This window comes from Scylla paramamosain, chromosome 16 (assembly GCF_035594125.1).
Source record: "Scylla paramamosain isolate STU-SP2022 chromosome 16, ASM3559412v1, whole genome shotgun sequence".
NCBI classification, from domain to species: domain Eukaryota; kingdom Metazoa; phylum Arthropoda; class Malacostraca; order Decapoda; family Portunidae; genus Scylla; species Scylla paramamosain.
This window is the reverse complement of record NC_087166.1, coordinates 3,060,001-3,075,000: the sequence shown is the minus strand read 5'-3', so window position 1 is coordinate 3,075,000 and position 15,000 is coordinate 3,060,001. Positions and strand designations below refer to the sequence as shown.

The window sequence follows — 15,000 nt, the reverse complement described above, 5'->3', positions numbered from 1 at the left end:
TACCAGAGTTACAGCTGATGTAAGACTTTATTATACTGGTGTGAAAAAAGTTAAAAAAGGAAAGAATTTGCGTAATAGTAGTCAGCTGGTCGAAAATTTTTATTAAAATATATTTTAAACGGAAGTAATTTTCACTTTTAAAACAATATGTTCTTTATATTTGACATTCAAACGATGTCTTACATTAGCCGTGTCTTTTATCACCAAACCGCGCAACAGAACAGTTTGGTGACCGCGCTCCCCTCGCTGCATCGACTAGCAACAAGAGAATCAATACAGGATAAATGTTCCTCTAAGAACCTGACACAGACTTGCTCCTTAACAAAAATAGAACATTAACAACACACCAATGAACTGGACGCAAAAAAAAACTCGTTCAGTCTGTAGTATAAAAACACACGCATTGTGAACAGGATTATGAGCGGGTGAGGAGCGAGACGGGGAGCGGGGAAGAAGTTAGTAATATGGTAGGAGATGTAGAACTGCGTGGTTGGTAATACAGAAGAAGAGTTTAAGAGGAGTGGGAAGCGATCAGGGGCTGCAGGGGATCCATATGAGCGAAATGAAGATAGTACGTGGTAGGCTGAAGTGAAAGCTTAGGGGTGCCTATGAGAGGATGAAGGCAATGGTATGCTATTGGGGCCAGAGGAAGGAAAGGGTTAGGAGGCGGGGGAGGAGCGAGGAGGGAGGGGTCGGTATGTGATGGCTCAGCCCCAACATCTGTCATGAGAACCAATTGGAATCAGGAATGACATAACGTTTAATTACGCAAGAGATGTATGAGATCTGATTGTAATGTACAGCGAGTGTCCACGATTGAATTACTGCCATGCATTTTTTGAGACATTGCAGTGTGACAGTGGATAGAGGAGGAAAAGTGGCTGTGGATGAGGTGGATGCGAGGAGCTGCGAGGACTGGAAGCTGTAATGTAGGACAAAGATGGAGGGGTCGTCATTGTTTTAAAGGGAGGAGTGTGAAGACCAGGGCTGAGGAGGAAAGGAAGTTTTGAGGTCTGGAGTGAAAATGGTTTAGATCGCTATCGTGGGAACAAGAAATATTGTTCGTGAGACTTATGTGAATTAGAATAACAGAGTGTAGTATTATGTCTGAGAAGGTGGAAAGATATAAAAATGAGTAGGTAATAATAGGCAATAAGAATGATGAATATTTCCAGTCACAGAAAAAAAAAAATCTTTATAAAAACTTACAAATATGAATAATGTATATGCAATTTTAAGTCCACATTGTCCGATTATTGCTGCACACACACACACACACACGCGTACACACACACACACACACACACACACACACACACACACACACACAGAGTCACACAAACAAATAAAAACAAACCATAAATATTCTCTCCTTTTGTCTTTGGTCATATCTTTATCAGGGCATCTCCTCTCCCGCCCTCCTATCCTCCCTTCCTCCTATCCTCCCGCTGCACTTCCCCGGCCATAATGGAGAAACCACCATCTTGCTCAACCTTTCTTCCCATCAACAATGCCCTCCCACTTTCTCTCTTAGTCTCTTTCGGGCCAGGAGAGCGATGAATCAAACACGTCTTCACACTACACCTTTCCCAGCACATTGGGAGACAGCGACACAGCCAGAATCGCTCAAGCATATATCCACCTTGATAATTCCTCCACGACAGGATGTGATCTTTTTTGTATCACGATTTTAGAGTTGCTGCTCAGATCCGGTTGTTGTTTGAAATTATTTGTGGATTAAAAAAAAATGTAATGCATCTGTCGTGTGTCAATGGGGAATTTGTATCTGGTTGAGTGTCCTAGAGGGGGTATTGAGAGGGCTGGAGATGTGTGGCAAGATCTTACAGTATACATATGCATTCATCTCCAGCGATAACCTCGGTAGATAGTGGGAACGGAGCCTGACTGTGTTCGTTCGGTGAGAGAGAGAGAGAGAGAGAGAGAGAGAGAGAGAGAGAGAGAGAGAGAGAGAGAGAGAGAGAGAGAGAGAGGGAAGGAGAAAGAGAGGGAGGGGAGAAAGAATGGTTTATGACGGAGGTTTACTGGTTTTGTGGCGTCGCGAGCTTAATGGTTTGTGTACGTGTCAAAAGGGCGAGGTATTGTGGACTCGTGTTGTGGCTTGATGCATCTGAGAGGGAGGCTGCCGCGGGGTTCTCTGCTGCATAGGGGTACCGCAGGGTGGAGGGAAGGTCCTCGTGTGTCCCTGGAGGGGTGGGACAGCTTTCTTTTTCACCCTCAGAGCACCAGCCACGCGCCGTCTAGACAAGGAAGGAGAGTGAATGCTGTAACTCGTGGCGCTCGTTTATCTAGTTTGTTTTTTTCTTGACTTTGGGTTCGTGGGAGTCGTTAAGGGAAATTCATGTCGTGTAAGAATGCAGGTAAGTTTTTTGTGTCTGATCAAGATGTAAGGAAAAAAAAGTAGGAGAGACAAAGTATGTTTAATTTGTGGAGATTTCGTGGATGAATTTCAGTGTTTGATTTGATGCTAATATGTGGTTAAAGTGTGTCCAAGATTGCGATGATTGATAGTCATTTAAGAGAATATTTGAGGGTTTACAATTTTAATCGCATGGGATAAAAACACACGTACGCAAATAATAATATTTTTTCAAATTATTTTTTTATTTTTTGCTACGAAAAATACAAGCTTATAAAAGGTGTAGCTTAGATCAGGATATTTTTACGAATGAAGTAACTATTGGTGACTATTAATGCGATAATGGAATAAAAATATATTTTGTCAAGGTTAAAACACAAACGATTATTCTTATAACGTTGAGATCAGTCTCTCCAGTATGCAATGCGTTTCACAGTGTGATCGGATGTTTCAGTTATTGGATGAAAAAAAAAATATTGTAATGGAGAAAATTTCACTATTCAGACCACCACGAGCCGCCTGACGGAGGACAGAAGGGAGGTTAATCGAGCAATGCTCTGATTTTACTTAGCCACCGGAATGTATAATATACATGCAAAAATTTCCAAGTGTATCACTCTCTGGAAGTTTACAACCCGTGAAATATTTCTATATCTTTTTAATTGCTTTTGAAGTCTCACGGCTAACAAATGAAATTTATTTCTATCCTGGCACTACACAATGACTGCTTAAGATTCAACAGTTTATGGGAAACACGCGTGAACCTAAAAATCTGCCGTAAAATGTTCTTTCTCACGAGGCAGAATCAGTGACAAGGAAATATATCTACCTCCACCACCACCTGGGTTGTAACAGATTTCATATATTGGGAGTAGTTTGCAGTTCAAGGAAACCCGCACCCTGAAGAAATACACCCTAATACACTAAGATAACTACCAACGAGACACATACGAGTACTCTGCTTGACATCTCTCTTGTAAGACTCTCCCTCTTCTCTCAGAGCATCAGCTGACCCTTCTGGCTTTCTCCTTTTCGCCTCTCAGGACACTTGTTAAGCTTAAGTCAAGTCCGAAATATGCCGAAAACATTTTGAAAGTCGCACGGCAACTTTTTTCCCTGACAAACTGATGAACTGGAGGTGAACTGCAAGAATTAGATGCCGTCAGAGAGATAAATATGGCTGCCTGTGTGTCGAGCTCAGTCTCCTAGTGGTGAGGGATGGTGGTACGGGATGACCGGGGTGGTGTGGGAAGGGTAGGGGTGGCCGTGGTGTGGAGAAAGAGGTACGTAGGTGAGGTAGAAGTGGAAGGGAGAGATAGAGATTGTAGATGGCGGATCGTAGTGGCGCAAGTTAGTGTGGGAGGGTGGGTAGTTGTAGTGATGACAGTGACAGTAGTTAATTATTAGAGCTTGGTGTATGGTAGAAAGCAAGATCAAGGGAAGTGTAAGAATATTAAACGGTTAAGTCTGTTTTAATCAAGACGGTTAGAAATGTTACTGCGAGTGTAGAAAGAGAAAAGTAGTAAAATTGGCTGTGGTTAGGTACTCTGAATGGAGTTACGAAGAAGAGGTAGTACTGGTAACTGAGAAGAATTGATTACTGGTGTGATAATGAGAAAGAGAGAGATTATTGTAACAGTGACTGCAAACTGGAAGGAACTGTGGCAATGAGAGTGTGATGATCCTGGTTATGTAAGTTTATTGGATTTAGTTTCTTGTGTTGATCATAACCATTAAATTCCGTTCACGAATATGGCTTCTAACCACGGAAATAGCTACAAGAATTGACACAGCGATGACTGGTGGAACTGCGGTACTTGTAACGAGGCAGGAAATTTGTTTTTTTGCACCATAAAATTTTAGGATAACAGTGATGAGTCAGTGACGGTTATTGAAAGATAGTGTTGACCGGGAAGTGGAACGGCTGTGTTGAAGGAGCGTTTAGGGCAACATGTGGTGAAGGGCACCGGGTTGACGTTTGCTTCTGTGGGCCATTTCTCTTTTTAGTTACTAAGCGTTTTTGTGTCAGACTCCCACATGGTTGCAATATTGCGGTGGCGCGGTGGTGGCAGATGGAGTTGTAAGAGCGAGGTGGAGGACTGGTGCTGGCGCTGGAAAGTGTAGGAGTGAGTTACTGTGGAAATAGTGGGTGTGTAGTGTAACGGGGCAGGTCGTGGCGTTGATAGGATCAGAGGGTGACCAGTTCCGAACAATGAATGTTATATTAATGACGGTATGTGTTATGATCCTCTGTTGCTTGAGTGTGGCATTAGGAGTCGTAATATTTATGGATGGGATGGCCAGTTCCACATAAAAGGAATTAAAATTGTTGTTGTCACTTTGCTTGTGGATGTCTGGGGGCAACCAAAGATTATCATAATTATATATTTTTTTCCCTAGCGTGGAAATCTGTTTGTTGGCTGGCAAGAGTTTGTTGCGAAGCTGCAAGAAAGAGCAAATGTACTTAGGTACTAAGGAGAAGAGACTACGTTTGTTGTGGTTATGTGGAAAGTAGTGATATAGTGTCAAGGGAGCGAGTAGTGGTGAAAATAATGGTGATGATGAGATCAGTTGGGAATGTGGTGTTGAAAGCATTAGTAACCGTGGCGGAGGTGAGGGATGGCAGTTGTGGCAAGAGTGTAGCTGAAGTGAGGAGAGGTGTGGATATGTGCTCGGCGTTAGTGCTAGTAGTAGTGGTAGTGGTGGTGGTGTGGTGGTAAAGGATTGTGGTGGTGCAGCTGTGAGGGAGGTCGCAGGATGGTGATAATTAGAGGGGGCGGAGAGGGAGGGGGAGTGCGGGGGACAGTAATTTATTGCGAGGCGTCACCAGCCATCATGGACTTAAGTTAATCGCTCAATATGGGTCGTTTTCCTGTTGGGGAGGCGTGCAAAAACACCTTTGAGGGAGATCTACGATAGGTGTTCTCGATCCGGTTGTCACTTCTAGCATAATTTGTCTCACCTTCCGGGTAAAATAAATACCATAACGTCTGCTTTTCTTTCGCTCATCGCACATTGTGAAACGTAAAGAAAGTATGATTGTGTCGGAGTGTTTCGCACAAGACCTCGTACTTGCTTAAATACCTAAATTATCGTTTGTTGCAACCCTCTCATACACCGGAGTTGCCATATTGGAATCAAAAAGCAAAAGACTGAATTTGCTCTTTTTTCCAAATGATTGCACATGTTGCCTGTACCATGCACCTCACTAGCATTGTCGCTCTTAGGGTAGTTGCAGACGCCATCAACGCCAAAGTGGGAGGAGGAAGGGGAGGAGGATGACGAGGTGGAGAAGAAGAAGAAGGAGGAGACGGTAGGGGGGGTGAGGTAAGAGGGGAGGGTCAGGAGGGGTGGGTGCAGGGTGCATGGGGGAGCGTGGGGGGAGGAGGTGGGGGTCTTTGGAGACGCGTATAGGGCCCAGTGCAGTAGATAGTTCAGGTGTTGTGCGAGGGTTGCTTACAGTCTCGGCGTGTACGGGCGTGTGGGCTAACCGGGGGAATTGTGCTCTAGTGTGTGGTTTGTGATTTTGAAGTAGCGCTCGTCTCCACTACCAACCATCAGTGAGTATGCTACCTGATGCCCATGTGGAGGGTGTGGGGAGTGTGCATGTGTTTTTCAGATGATGGGTACGGGAAGATTGTGTGGTAACCTTGTGCAGTGTGTGGGCGGAAGGAACCTCTCCCCCTGACTGCCATATGACGCTGTGTTGGTTTTAGTGTGCATATGCTGCGTCTTGGAGGAGTCTGTTGCCGCCGCGTGTGGTTCTCATCGGAGTTTTGCACCTGTTGAGGGAGGTCGTGATGGATATAGCCCACGACGCCTTAATGCGACGCGGGTTGTTGATACGTCAGAGGTTCACAAACCATCACGTGTTCCTCAGCCAAGTGCTCTCTGGTCCTCGTGTTGTGTCGGGTGTGTTGCAACTTATCCTGTGTTGCGGTATATTTGTTGAAGGTGAAAGTGTTTACTGGACCTCACGTGTTGTTATCTGCTACGAGCCTTGCCGCTTCCACAAGTTTCTGGGTCCATCTTTGTTTACTAACATTTGCAACGTCTCGCCACATGACTCTCCTGCCGTAATCTTCTTGTGTGATGTTGCAGTGTTGGTTTACACGAAACGGAAATAGCTCGCCATCTTCAGGACTGCAACCTCTTCCCCTTAACGCGTGTGAGTCAGCAGAGTAGGTCACTTATTTGTTCGTCCTGGCTTGGCAAAGTGATGGAAAATGAATGCTTATGCAGCATATTTTTCTCAAGTCCACGAGATATCTCATTTTGTATGAAATTAACCCATAAAATTGATTCTTGGTGAACTTTGCTCCTTGTTTCACGACAGGAGAAAAAGACAGAGTTCTTAAGGGTGATGATGAGGGTGAATTACAAAACGCTCTGGGATTTCAACCCTGTGGATCCTGAGGTGTTTTGTGTCCCTCAGGTGGTACTATTGGTAGCATGTGTTGCATTGTTTTGTCTGGAAGGCTAAATTCTAACCCGATTTGCCTCGGATATCAAGAAACAAGACACTGTGCTATGGGCATATAGTATTTTGCTTCAGTGGACAGAGTGTGCGCGATCAACATGCGCATTGCAACCGCTTTTCATTGCAACAGAATACCAATGTCGCGATAATTTCGTGCTTCCCGTGACCATCCTACGGGTCACATCCCTGCCAATGATCTGATAATGACGTGACGAGCATGTTTAATAGAGCGCGTCTTGATCACTTTGCTTCTTGAATCTTTGTTGTACATAAAGTTTTCCTGTGATGAATTATGCGAGAGACTGTCTTTCCTTGCATGTCAATTTGTTATTACGGTGCTAAAGCTTCTCTCATGTGCCATTCTCATTTCATACGGGTTAACTTATTATATCACAATCTTTGCGTTTATTTGTATTTTTTCCAACCTGCCAGACAACTATGAGTTGTAGCGTGTACGGCGTTCCATTCCCAAACCTTCCCTTTTTGCAGCGCCCATCAGTGGGTCAAGCTAAAGTTCAGAGTGGTATGAGTCGACGCGGCGTCTCCAGTTTTTATAAGACACAAACTTCGAAAACAGCGCTGTAGAGTGCTTGCCGCGCCTCACCTTTAATCATGCAACAATTCGTCATATTAACTCCATGCCGTTTACGTCCCCACACGCACCTCTTCACTGCACCCTCATTACTCTTTTTATTAGCCATGATAGCCCTCTTCTCGATGTTATGCTAATGCAGTCATTAATCCATTATTGCATCCCCTTTCATATCTCAGCGTTGGACACCAAACTGGTTGGCAGGGTAAACGAGTGATATTTTAACTGGGGCCAGCAAAAAATGTCAGATTGATTGCAGTAATAGACGAATTTCCTTAATAAATGCAGCGATATTCATGCTAATTATAAGAGAATAATTGCCCTCGTTTGTGTTCACTTTAATTAGTTGTATATGATAAACATTATACATGGTTCCGAAGTGTTTTCTTTTATACTCTGTTCGAAGGAGAGTTTAATTTTCGCGGCTGTGATGGCGATGGTGTAGTAAAAGATGCATATAGTAGATGAGCACCTCAGCAGAGGAACACGCTGGCTGCTGCACTCCCCTCCCTCAGGCCTCATGCTTCGCCTCGATTTACTGCCTCTATGCATCTGCTTCCTCTGCTGCTGCTGCTGCTGCTTCCGATGGTGCTGATGGAGCTCTTCTTGATTGTTTTTATGTTAAACTTTATTCATGTTTAATTAATTTTCTTCTTTATGGTTGAGATGAACACTTGTAGTACATCTTCACACATTATTTACACATTTATTTACTACTTTGTTTTTACTTTGTTGATGTTCGACGTTTGAAGATTATTATTGTCAAGGAGCTTTTTATAGAGAAACTTTGAACATATAACAAACTTGACAACATCTTCTCTGTGATATTGATATTTGCATCACAATTTGGTGCATTATGTGTTTTATTTTTTTTCCTGTAGCAATACCTCCATGAAATGACTCACATGCTCTGCTTTCTACCTTTTACTCTTCTTCGGCCGCAATTTTTCGGATGTTTCTTGAATCAGTTGTAAATCTTTGCTCACTAATGTTTCCCGGGCTGGCACTGGCGGCGGTGTTGGCGGCGATGCATTTGTTGTGAGGCAACTTATCGAGGTAATTGCACGAGGACGTGGAGCTCGTTTAGAGGAAATAATTACGTATAAATAATTCTGAAAGAGTTCTGTAGTTCCTGCTTAATTATAAGGCAAATTAATAAGAGCAACGTTCCTATAAAGTAATTCTGAAGAACCTCAGCCGCTCTCAGTAAATCTTCGGTGAGATATAAAGAATTTCATCTTATTCTTCCCATTCCTATCAAGTTTCCTTTTTTTGCACTGGAGTACAGAGGAAAAGCTACATAAATGCTTTACTGCAACCTGCCGTACGTGGGAATCATGTTTATGTGCTGTGTTCTAGCGGCGGAGGGTAGGTCATGGCTGTGGTCTGCGGTGTAAGGCAGGGCGAGTCTTAGGGTCCTGTTGCGTTTAAAATATCCACGTTGACACTAATGACAGACGTCGAATTTTATGCATAATAAGGTGTTTCCGCATAGGTGAATTTCAAGCGCGACCCGGAAAATATTAAGTTGTGATAAAATCTAAGGGATTTCACTGAGGCTGGTGGGAAGCCGCCTCATGCAGTACCTGGTAACATCGCGGCGCGGAGTGGCTGGATCACCTGAGCCCCGCCGCTCAGCCTGCTGCGTGGGACCCCCCTTGGTTGGTGCCTCTCCACTTCATCTAAAGCGCCTCCTCCAGGACAAACAAGCGCTCTTTCGCTAATGCGGGATGGCGCTGGATGCGGCTCATGTGCTTTTAATATCGTGTCCTGCTCCTGACCTGGATCACTGAAAGACCCGACACGCGAGCTTTAGGTTATTCTTCTTTCTCATCATTTGTTTTCGCCTTATGTATGAAGTATTTTTTTTCTTATTCTACTGATAGTTTTATTGTAATATATTTACTATTTGCATTGGTGTTTTTATTTACTCATTACTTTCAGATGCGAAAGCAGAGCCGATTTTTTTCTTTCAATGAACTCTGAATGAATAATCACATGATGTGCACTAATTAGACATTGTTTTCATCTTAAACTAATTAACCCTTTGCTTCCCTGGAATATAAAGTCTGATCGAGTTAATTAGCCGCTAAGTCATGACCAACTCGCAGGCTCCATCTGCCGGCCGCGACGAGCGACTCGACCGGTAATGTTTATTGATCAGCGCCCACACAGGCCGTATGTCTCTATTGCAGGTCTAAGCCATTATCGTAAACTCTTGCTTGGCTTCACTCGCTTCTAATTCATCAACTTGTCTCGGCCTGGGGAGCTAATGGAAGTTACAGGCTTTTAAGGCATTCGTGCCCAAGAGCTTTTTATGTAAGCTGAATTTATGTTCGAAGTGATGTAAGGAGATAATACATTGATACCTTAACTCTAATGGCTGCTGAGAATATTCTAAGGATGCTGCTGTCCAGCGTGTATGTCAAGTTACCTTTTGTGATTAAAACTCCTTTCATCTTTAGAGATTTACATACTTTTTATTTTTTTTAATTTTTTTTCATTGCCGTGAAGTGTGTTGCCGTCGCGTCTGGCAGGAGTCTGGCCACCGCGACACAAGTAATCGATGGCGCTTGTCTCTGGTACACGGGGCTGCCAATGACGGACGATGGACAGCCAAGATAAAAGCTTCCCGACAATCAGGACAAGTGATCACAAAACTATATAAGAATATACACATATATTTTTTTTATTCTTAGCGCTTACTGAATGGGTATTTGTTCTGTTCGTAGATAGATCGCGGCCGTCTTGTAGCAGTTTGTTCCTGTATACCGGTATCTTATTTCGCTGCTTAGATCTAGATTTAATATTCAGGTAAGAGAAAGTGTAACCAAACTCATATGATCACCTTCAGGGCAGAGGGAACCTGATCACCGAAGAGTCTTCTTTCGCCCCTTCTCCTACGCAACAATAAACCTTGTCATATAAGTATTAGAGGCTTCTCGGTAAGCCTATGATCGTGTCGCTTGTGGTTTTATTTTCAAATATTCTTAAAACCCTCACAAGTTTTTGCACGACTGGCGCAGGTCAGCGTGGGGAGGAGGCAAGGAGGTGAATATCTTGAGTTCCTGCCAGGCCGCGCCATTTCCTAGGATGGCGCGGCCGGAGCGGTGAAAAGTCTGGTTGTAAGTGACCCACCGCTATGGGATACCGGCCTCATGAGTCAGTGGGCGGAGCAAAGCCTGGATGATTAATGGCCATGATTACTGTGCTGATGCTTAGTAAATTACAGCTTGAGAAAGGAGGAGTCAGCCTATTGCGAGTAACCTATAAATTGTCCCGGAGGAGATATTTGATAATTCTTTTTACGAATACATCCCTTGAAAGATTACACGATTATGCACCGCCCGTAAATCTGTGTTGTCTGGCAAAATAATTGCATCTTTACCCAAGTGTCAGGCGGTGGAGGTGAGTCCCCGCTGACCCTGCCTTGTGCCGCCGCAGGAACACGGCTCTGGCTCGAAACTCGACGCTGCAAGACCTTGTTTTTAAATCCTACTCGAACACCCGGAGCGGGGCCGGTCGTCGGGGAGGGCGTGAGGCCCCCGCCACAGACAGAAGTCGCTGTTGACAACTCTGTGGTAGAGGCGCACAAGGTCAGCCACGCGTCCTCCTCCCACCATTATTCCCGCCCTCAAGCCCGGCCGGCCTTATCTGCCGCTTACGCCCTTGTAACGTGCGGCGTGTAATAAATAGTTATCAAAAAACGAGCTAGTTAATCACGAGGCTCCAAGACACAAGGCTATAATTGATTTCGGGCCATTAGGATCAGAATCAAATAGCTACAATGGGCCATTCTCGCCTAATGGACGCTCCCTCGCTTAGGCCCTTCCTGTGCCCAGATGTTGACACCCCATGCATGCGCCAGACTTGGAATTCTATTTATATTTTTTTCACATGGAAGGATTGTGTTGGGCGCCCGCTGTCTTGCATGGAACAATAGCCCAGTCCTCAGCGCGTCTGGGGAAAACGTTGAGGTCAACTTGTGAAGTATCAGGGAAGTGCTTAGCGAGCAATATTAGCGGCAGTATAATGCGGTTCAGCACCTCGGTACGGCTGCCCTTCAATAAAGGTTACGTCAACCTCCCAACCATTGCTGCGGTAGTCGTGCCTCGGTGTCGGGCAGCAGCGGTAGCCAAGTCTCTCTAGCGTCCACCTCCCGCAGTTATTACTCTCCTTTTGCACTATTTACTGTAGTCAATAATGAACAAAATAAAACTCCGTAGGGAGAATTAATTTCCAGCAAAAGCATGATTGGAAAATTTTGGCGATTATTATAGTGAAACTCGTTTTTGGGGGGTAATAACTTATCAGGCGTGAGAGCAACAGGGGCGTTTGTTGCAAGCGCTCAGGGAGGGCATGAAGGGCCATTTTTGCGTGCAGTTATACTCGAGCAAATTACCTTCTTACAGTTAGACCCGACAAGTATTAATTAGGACTAGAATTATGAGGTAGATTAGGGATTACGCTGACTTATGGCGCAGTGCAAGATAGAAAATGGGAACCTGCTGTTACGAGAAGGGAAACGGCGATAAAGGAGAAAGAGAAAACGGAGCTGGTCGCAAAATTGGGAGAACGGAGACTTTATAACGCGAGACAGAAAGCCGAGCTAGACGAGGAGCTTGTTGGTTGATGAGGCGAGTATGGGGCTTTTATTAGAAGGGAGAAATGTTCAAAATACTTAGATACGCTTGTTGTCAGAGCGTGAGAACGGCGTGGATGACCATGACGGTGCTCGTGACGAAGACTCCCTGGCGTGGCGGGCTATTGCAGTTCAGTGTAACGTTGTCGATCAATAGTCGGGGTCAGCACGCAGTTCACTGACGCTGTTATGATGATGCAGTTCTCCTTACAATACGTTTCTTCCTCGGGTTTAGTGTGACTAGACAGAGTTGGTTTGTCGGCAGCGGCTCCGACCGTGTTCCTTCGCCGGGAGTACGTAAGGCGCTTAATGGGGTACTCTTATGTTATTATTAGTTAAGTGAATGTGATTCTTACTCGCATATGTGCACTTAGGAATGAATGTGTACTGGTGTAAATTTTTGTTTATGTGATATTTTATCGAAAAGACACTTTGATAATGACGAATTTAAAACTGAAAAGAAATAGAAACAAATCTTCTGACTTGAACACTCATTTTTGTTACTGTTATGATACAAATATTCCATCGTTTCACAAATCTATCTGTATTGTGGTATAAGTTAATACAGTAAGGAAACAAAAAAAAAAAATATGTGGCCTGATTTTGTGAGCCATTCTACGTAAACAGAGACACGTATATATGCTGACGGCCACACCTTTTCCATATAATGCATTACCACACACGTATAGAAAATCAGGAAGACAATATCACCTCTTGACGGTTGAAGTTTCTAATTACCAAATGAATTCTGTTGAAAATTCGTCCTCAACTTTTTTTTTTTCTCCCGGTGCTCATTACTTCAGCATAGTTTCCTCCGGTCAACCCATACACTGCGCAGTTATATTATGATCGATGCAGGAACTTTCAAAACTTTCTCACGACATTCGCGTTACAGTCAAAGATCACGTCATAATGAAATATGAAGTGGTTTCTTGCCTCTGTTTGAAAATGATGAAGTGTTGAAGGGTACGTGAGAGAGAGAGAGAGAGAGAGAGAGAGAGAGAGAGAGAGAGAGAGAGAGAGAGAGAGAGAGAGAGAGAGAGAGAGAGAGAGGGGGGATAAGGAAAGGATGATCATTAAGAATAGTGGGGAGGAGACAAAACAAAATAAAAATGAAAATAGCAAGAAAAATACATGAAAAAGCAAAGCTACGTCTTCCACATAAGCAAAATCAAAGAGAACGAGAAGATTAAGGGGAACACACACACACACACACACACACTCTCTCTCTCTCTCTCTCTCTCTCTCTCTCTCTCTCTCTCTCTCTCTCTCTCTCTCTCTCTCTCTCTCTCTCTCTCTCTCACCTGAGAATACGATACGATTACCACTCACTCCAATTAAGGAGGAAAGCAACTTCCGAAAGTAATCCCATCTATAAGCGGATAGGCAAAAGTGAGAGAATAAAAGTGTGTAAATGAATAAAAATAGCGTGTAGCAAAGGGGGAGAGAGTGTGGAATGTGGCAGTGGCAGGGGAGCGGCGACCCCTCTGGAGCCGTGATGGACTGTGCTCGATATTACATTCTTTTTCCTGTTCACTCCTCTTCTTGATGAATCAGAGAGAGAGAGAGAGAGAGAGAGAGAGAGAGAGAGAGAGAGAGAGAGAGAGAGAGAGAGAGAGAGAGAGAGAGAGAGATGCTCCACTTTCCTCTTGCATTACCCCCCTCCTGTCTCGCTCATCACACCATCACAACCTTCCTCACATTTCACACCCTCCCTCCAACACCATCTCTCTCTCTCTCTCTCTCTCTCTCTCTCTCTCTCTCTCTCTCTCTCTCTCTCTCTCTCTCTCTCTCTCTCTCTCTCTCTCTTGCATCATGTATTTTTACCTTTATTTTACCTTCTACATTTTTTTTTAACAGGTTATGTGTCTCCTTGACAATAACGTTTCTCTATAAAGTTTTTCCTCGTTCAATTTCGATCAATCATTTGCTACGTCATACATTCTCTACTCTATTTAACATGGGAATATGGGTTGTGGTTGTCTTCCAGCTTTTCTTCGACATCATGCAGGAAATTCTTTGGTTGACAGGAGGGAATGTTGATTCGCCCTGAGGTAAGCCAGGCAGTTTTCCTTATCTCGATACCCCTAGTTTGATCTTGAAAATGATGCTTAACTACAAGTCACCTAATACCTGAGCGTAGCGTTACATATGAATCAGTGCGATGATGAAGCCGGTTAGTGGAAGCCGCGCAAATCTTATCAAGAATAAAAATTAAAGAAAGGACAAATATACTCCAGTTAGCAATTCCGATACGTTCATAAATATAATTTGCTATACAAGATAAAAACTTAAACTTTGATACTTCCTTGCCTTTTTGAATACATCTCATTAGCAGCATCTTAATATGTATCTCTTAAAAATAATCGCAGAATAATAAACCAAGTGATGCTCATATTTTCGTCAGCCTCTTAGCCACGGAGATGAGGGGACAGGAGGCAAGGCAGACCCGTGGGAGGGAGAGGGACGGGGAGAGGCTGTGGGGAGCAAAAGAGCCTCGCTTGTCGTTGCTATTATTTTTTTTACAGCAGCTTAAAGAGTCATTAGCGCGATTGGCCATTAGTTGAAGTGAGGCGTTAGTGTGTGTGTGTGTGTGTGTGTGTGTGTGTGTGTGTGTGTGTGTGTGTGTGTGAACTACAAACGTCCATGCCTGTGTGTATGTGTACTAGTGTGTGTGTACGTACATCATACTCGCATACATATCATGAAAAGCTAACACTGTACGTGGAAAAAACAACAACAACCAATTAATCGCACATGTTTAGCATTATTATCAATCCTGTTTGATTGTTTACTAATATTTGCCCTCGCTGATCAATTTGTGGATTTGGAAACGTTTTGGTGTAAAGGGGCGGTGTGGTTTACTATACTGTTGTTATGCGGTGAGTACAGGGCAGGCAAGGGTTGTT

The 15,000-nt window shown here is 43.9% G+C and overlaps 1 long non-coding RNA gene across 2 annotated transcripts in view; it reads left to right on the top strand.

The window, feature by feature from the left end:
* The window catches only part of LOC135107894 (uncharacterized), a 223,468-nt gene that overhangs the window by 132,277 nt on the left and 76,191 nt on the right, over positions 1–15,000 (top strand). The window contains exon 1 of one of the 2 annotated variants that reach the window (XR_010272040.1): positions 5,789–5,937. The exons of the other annotated variant lie outside the window; for it this stretch is intronic. This is a non-coding gene — a long non-coding RNA (uncharacterized LOC135107894). Of the gene's footprint in view, positions 1–5,788; positions 5,938–15,000 lie in introns of those variants that run through there. 2 annotated transcript variants of the gene reach the window in all.